At 50.5% G+C, this 6,175-nt stretch overlaps 1 long non-coding RNA gene across 2 annotated transcripts; it reads left to right on the top strand.

Moving 5' to 3' along the window:
* The first annotated feature begins 256 nt into the window (after window positions 1-256).
* Window positions 257-5,489, top strand: LOC141276248 (uncharacterized). Of its 2 annotated transcripts, XR_012325514.1 has the most exons (5): window positions 257-376; window positions 1,041-1,130; window positions 1,828-1,954; window positions 3,328-3,695; window positions 4,029-4,049. It is a non-coding gene; the product is annotated as an uncharacterized lncRNA (long non-coding RNA). The 2 variants fall into 2 exon arrangements; XR_012325513.1 differs by having other exon boundaries at window positions 3,328-5,489.
* The last annotated feature ends 686 nt before the right edge of the window (window positions 5,490-6,175 follow it).

Raw genomic sequence — 6,175 nt, 5'->3', positions numbered from 1 at the left:
AGAAGAACCCAGAGCTGGCTCCAGGAAGGACTCCCCCCGACCCCCCTGCTGTTTGCGGGGAGTTTGTTGAGCCTCTCTGGCGTGTAAGACAAGCCACAAGGCCAAGAGAGGAACAGCAGCCTTTAGCGGTACTGGAGACAGGCGGCCGGCGGAGGCTGCATGTTTCTCGCCCACAAACAAAAGTTGCCTTTCATCCGATCCACTGCTCCCAAAGAGGACTCACTTCCTCCTGCCTGGGCGTTGATGAAAGCTGACAGCAGAGGCGAGAAAACAGCCAGCGCTCTCCGCGCGTCATAAAACCATTACAATCAATTTAGGCAGCTCGCAGGCGCGCAGACAGACTCTGTGTCGACTGGATTCTGTTACGAGGAGTGGGGTGAGGGAGTCTGGGGATGGGGCTGGGGCAGGTGGGGGGGCGCGAGGGGGGCCCTTCTGGGAGGCTGGCGCATTTGGCCTTGCTCGGATGGGCCCCATTACGGCTGCAGGCTGGCGCCGCTGCTGCGGGAGCTCGCTACCAAATGAAACTGTCATCCCACTGCTCTCGGGGAGGAAGGGAAGATGGGGAGGGGGCGACCGGTGTTAGCTTAACTCCTGTGGTCTCGCAGACTAATTGCTCACTGTGGAAACACGCCTCAAAGTGCTTTGGGCTCCTCAGTAATAGGGTATTAGATGCCACCCATTCCGCAGCGCATCGATCTGTTTCCTCCCCAGGCCTGCTCGTGGCTCCGCTCCCTGACATCCTGATGACTCTTATTCTTTTTTTTTTTTTTAAGTGTTTTCTGAGCGTGTGTTTAGCAGGAGTGGTGCCTAAGTGCTAATTGTTACACCACAGATTGATTGGCGACAAGATGGCTTGCCAAGTTCCTCCATCTCCTGCGGGAGGGGGGCAGGGGAGGAGGGAGGAAGGACACGGAGGGTCCGGGGGCGGGGAGCGGTTGTTGGGGGAGGAGGGAGAGGAGAGGGGAATCCTTGATGCTTCTGAGTTGGAAAGCGTGCCCGCAGCTGCGGAGGCAGCAGGGCAATCTCTATTGATATTTTAGCATCATGTTCTGCCTTGGAAGAGTGGCAAAGATTTAGCCACAAGTGCTGACCCTGGACCAGGATCCAGCTGATGGAGAGCAGCAAGGGGGGTAAGTGGGAGGAACAAACATCGCATAGCCCTGGGCGGGGAGAGCATTGCTTATCCATGAGACCCTCTCAGCAGCCCCACCCTGGGTCTAGGTTAGGGATCCCCAGTCCGTGCTCTAGAGCAGGGGTCCCCAACCCCCGGGGGCCGCAGACCGGTACCGGGCCGCGGCCTGTTAGGAACCGGCCACACAGCAGGAAGTGAGTGGCGGGCAGGCGAGTGAAGCTTCATCTGCTGCCCCCCCCCATCGCTCGCATTACCGCCTGGACACCCCCCATGACCCCCCCATCCGTGGAAGAATTGTCTTCCACGGAGCCGGTCCCTGGTGCCAAAGGTTGGGGACCGCTGGTCTAGAGGACCTTGTACTTACTCCACTGCCTTTTATCACAGTTATTTCTTTAATTACCTGGCTCTTTTCACGGGCCAGTTTGCCCCTTGATGGTCAGAACCATCACTGGGCCAACCATGGCTGGATCAACAGAACTTAACACAAAACCTGACACATTCCTCCAAAAGCACTTGGGTTGGATGTGTCTGGAAGACCTGGTTAGCTGAGAACTTCAAGATTCCCAAAAGACACACACAACAGGTGCCCCCTTGGGCCCCCAAAATTCCTTTAAAAGATAGCACTGAGCGCTTCCTTACAAGAAGCAGAATCTTAGTCTCGGCAACTAATTCCCCCAAACATTCCCACCTGACAGGTGAGCCTGACGATTCTGAGTGAGCATCTGCTTAAAGCGAGACGCTACGGAGACTATTACTGCAATTGTGGAATCCAACCAGGTTAAGAGAGCAGCTTCGGACCCACTTCCAAACTCCATCTTCCAGGTGAAGGGGGGGGGGATAGGAGACGCATGTGGTGAGGGGCATTTTGAAGTTACACAGCCCGGGTCCCACCTCTCATTAGCTCACTGCCGCTGGCAAGACACTTGCCTTCCCGATGCCTCAGCTTCCCCATGTGTAAAACAGGGATGATGACGACACCTGCGCCCGTGTGAGCCTGTTTCCTCATCATGAAACGTGGGGTAATGATATCTATTTCGTGGAGCACGGTGAGGAGAAAGAGATGTAATGCATGTGAAAGAAGTTGGCTGGGCCACAGCAACCCCTTACAAAATGCTGCCTTTTCTAATTTTATCCTCTCTCCAGCTTCTGTGATTGAGCCGTACTTGGAAGTATTTGCCTCATTTTACAGGCGAGGAAATGATGCTCAGAGAAGTTGGAGAGTTTGTCCAAGTCTCCTCTCTCTCTCATACACACACTCTTCTCAATCAGGGAAGCAATGATAAAAACCCCACCGTTTCTGCTTCCAGATCATCCCTGCAAGGAAGAGCACCAAGACTCCAACCCAGTTCCAAACTTCAGCTCTGAAATTCTGTGCATCTATCTATAGCGATGTCGGTCAGCACCAGGGGGACTCTCATAAGGCATTTTAAGACCTATAAACAGGGCTTCCCTGGTGGCGCAGTGGTTGGGAGTCCGCCTGCCGATGCAGGGGACACGGGTTCGTGCCCTGGTCCGCGAAGATCCCACATGCCGCGGAGCGGCTGGGCCCGTGAGCCATGGCCGCTGAGCCTGCGCGTCCGGAGCCTGTGCTCTGTAACGGGAGAGGCCACAATAGTGAGAGGCCCGCGTAGGAGAAAAAAAAAAGACCTATAAACAAATTGTGGAAAAATCATCTTTGTCTGGGACTGTTGATCACCTTCTTTCTGCAACCCACGCTAAGGATTCTTACACAGTGTTTCTTAGGTCTTTGTTTTACAAACTGTTCCTTCAGCCTTAGTGCTGTTTGCCATGTAGACTCTCATATGGGGCCACAGATAAGGATGATGATGATGGTGGTGATGGTGATGTTGATGATGATGACGGTAGCTAATTTTTTGTGTGTGTGTGGTGTATGCGGGCCTCTCACTGTTGTGGCCTCTCCCGCTGCGGAGCACAGGCTCCGGACGCGCAGGCTCAGCGGCCATGGCTCACGGGCCCAGCCGCTCCGCGGCATGTGGGATCTTCCTGGACCAGGGCACGAACCCGTGTCCCCTGCATCGGCAGGCGGACTCCCAACCACTGCGCCACCAGGGAAGCCCGATAGCTAATATTTTTTAGTGGTCCCTATATGCTGGTAACTCTACCTAACATTCTAGATGCACTTTCCTCTTTAACTCTCAGAATAACCTCATGACTTAGGTATTTCCCTCTTACAGATGAGGAAGCAGAGTCTCCAAGAAGGGAAGTCGCTTCCACAGGGCCATGCAATCAGTGTCTGGTCAGGCCTGGATGTGAAGCCAGATCTGTTAAACCTCCAAGTTGAAATGGTGACCTCTGATCATGTCCAGTGGAAGCCTCAGGAAAATCTCAGGGAATCCTTGGGCTCTGGGGGACTCCATTTGAAAAGCACTGGCCTCCGTTTCTTCTAAATCCAAGAATCTGTAATTTTAGGTTGTTGGATGTTTGAGCTCCATAATCCCCTCTGCTGCTCACTGTAAAAATCTCAAGGAGGAAATAAAGAACCGACCGAGGGAGAGACCAGAACACAAGCCTGGTTGGTATTTCTTTGGCCACCACTTGCCAGGTAAGTAGCCTCCTACTGCAGGCAGGGTGCATTTTGGTGATAATTCCTGGGTTCAGATCTGAGCTCCACTGCTCCAATTGCTGTGTGACCTTGGGCAAGTACCTTGATGTCTCTGAGCCTCAGCTTATGTACTTATTATGAAGATAATAATAGTACTAACCCCATAGAGTTGTTATTGGATTAAATGAAATCCTCCATTTAATTGTTAGCACACTGCCTGGCTTACGATACGAACTCCACAAAATCTGTGTGTGTAGCTATACAAGGGCTTTAAAAAACTGTGCTTAGCAGCTGAACACTGTTTTTTCTTAAACACTTTAAATTCAATCTTAGACAGAGACCAACATAAAAGGCAGATAAGATGGGGAGCTGCTCTATTTGAAGCGGCAGCGCCTCCATCAGAAACCCCATTGGCACAAGCACAGAATCTTTGGAAGCCAGTTTCAGAACCACTGAGCTACCCAGCTACATGTGTTCTGTCCTCGAGGTCAAAGTCCCTTTCCTCCTCCCCACCTGCTCCATGAGAGACTAAAGGGAAGAACCTTATGGCTCCAAAATCATGTTGTTGCTGTTGTTTTTATTTCTTCCTTCTACTTCTCGGGCTATCAAATAGAATTTTATGATAAGGCATGATTTAGGCCATTATTACTTACTATGCAACCATTCTGAATAAATGAACGAATGGATGGGTGGATGGATGGATGATTGACGGTTGGATAGATGGATAGGTGGATGGATACATGAGTGGAAGGGTGGATGATTGACGGATGAGTATATGGATGGATGGATGGATGAAAAATGGCTCAGGAGAGAGATTGGTACTAACAAGTAACCTGTCCACGTGATCAGTGATGATCAATGATGAAACTCTCTGGCTAGAGAGGGAGTAAGTGGCAGGAGAGAGACCAAGTAACAGCCACCAGGCTCTATGGCAGGCGATTATCTCTCATCATCTTGTTTAATCCTCACTACTGCCCTTGGAAGAAGAACTCTTATCCCCATTCTGCAGAGGAGGAAAGGGAAGATTAGAGAACTTCAGTTGCCCAAAAGGTAACACAGCTATTAAGTGGCAGGCCCAGGTCCTTGTCATCATGTCACCATGCTTTCTGCACAGAGGTTTTCCACCTACAGTGAATCTTCCAGAAATGTAATAGAAAGGTAGTAAAAGAAACTCAGCTAAGAGAAGAAAAGGAACAAAAGAGAGGAAAAGAAAAAGGCTTAAGGATGTGGTAAAACTAACATTTATTGGGCACCCACTGTATACCAGACCCTGGATTTTATGCGTATTTTCAGGTTAACTCTCAACAATAAGCTGTAAAGCTTCGATTATTAACTTTTTTTTGGTAATGAAGAAACGGAGGCTCAGAGAGGTTAAAGAATTCTCCCAGAATCACGGTCTTACTTGTCCAGGTCAAGAGCTCCTATCGGAAGCTGATCGGAAGTCTAATTCCATGAGACAGAATTTTCAAAAATAAAGGAAGAATATATGCAGACACCCAAATAAGGGAGAGAAGAAGGAAAAGCCAGATGAGAACTGGAAGGAGGAAGGCTGAGGAAGCACACTTGAGACAAAAAGAAAAGAAAGGGAAGATAAAGAAGGGAAGACAAAGGGCCCTATTCTGGATCTGTTCCTGTCCAGAGAAACCACAGCACAAATTGCAATGGACGGTTTCCCCTCCCACAAAGGGCCTTTTAGCTCGCACGCCTCCCTTGGAGGGCCGGGCTAGAGACGGCTGGCGACGGCTACAACGCATCTGAGGGCGCTGGCAGGAAACTCCCAAGGAAAGCTCAGTGTCCGGGGTCATCTGGTTAAAGGAATCAGTGAGGCTGCAAATGGAGGGGACGGGGGGAGGGGAGAGGAGGGAGTGGCCAGGGGCGCGGCTGACCCCCATGACCTCCTGCCTGCTCTAACCTGATATCACAAATAGTCCTGGAAAACAAAATAGTATTAACCCTTCCAGCCAGGTCAACCTCTTCTGCGTTTGCCTGGGACTGTGGGACTCTGCCTGTCAGAGGGTTTACCTCTTTCTTGGGACCCTCCGATCCCCACTTTTCAGCCCTCTTCTCAAATGCCTCTGGATTCAACAGATTAGTTGCCCGTGGGAGGGGCAGAGACTGTGGCATAGAGTCAGGCAGACAGAAAGTACCTGCTGCCCATCAAAAACTGAACAAGGGCTTCTAGAGTGAAAAATGACCTCTAGATTCTTTATCAAGTCTGAGACTGTATTCTGTATAGTCATATTTGCTATTTCCCCTCCCTAACTTGGTACATGAAGCATGGTGGTCCAGGGGCTGGCAATCTCAGCATCACCTGGAGACTTGATAGAAACGCAGAATCTTAGGTCCCACCCCAGACCTGCTGCATCTGAATCTGCATTTTAACAAGACCCCTCTAGATAAGTGGTGTGCACATAAGACTTGCAGAAGCCATCACCCAGCTTAAGAAATCATTTTCCACAAGAAAAAAAAATGTGTAACTA

Source organism: Tursiops truncatus, chromosome 13 (genome assembly GCF_011762595.2).
Source record: "Tursiops truncatus isolate mTurTru1 chromosome 13, mTurTru1.mat.Y, whole genome shotgun sequence".
In the NCBI taxonomy this organism is placed as follows: domain Eukaryota; kingdom Metazoa; phylum Chordata; class Mammalia; order Artiodactyla; family Delphinidae; genus Tursiops; species Tursiops truncatus.
This window is presented reverse-complemented; position numbering and strand designations above follow the sequence as displayed.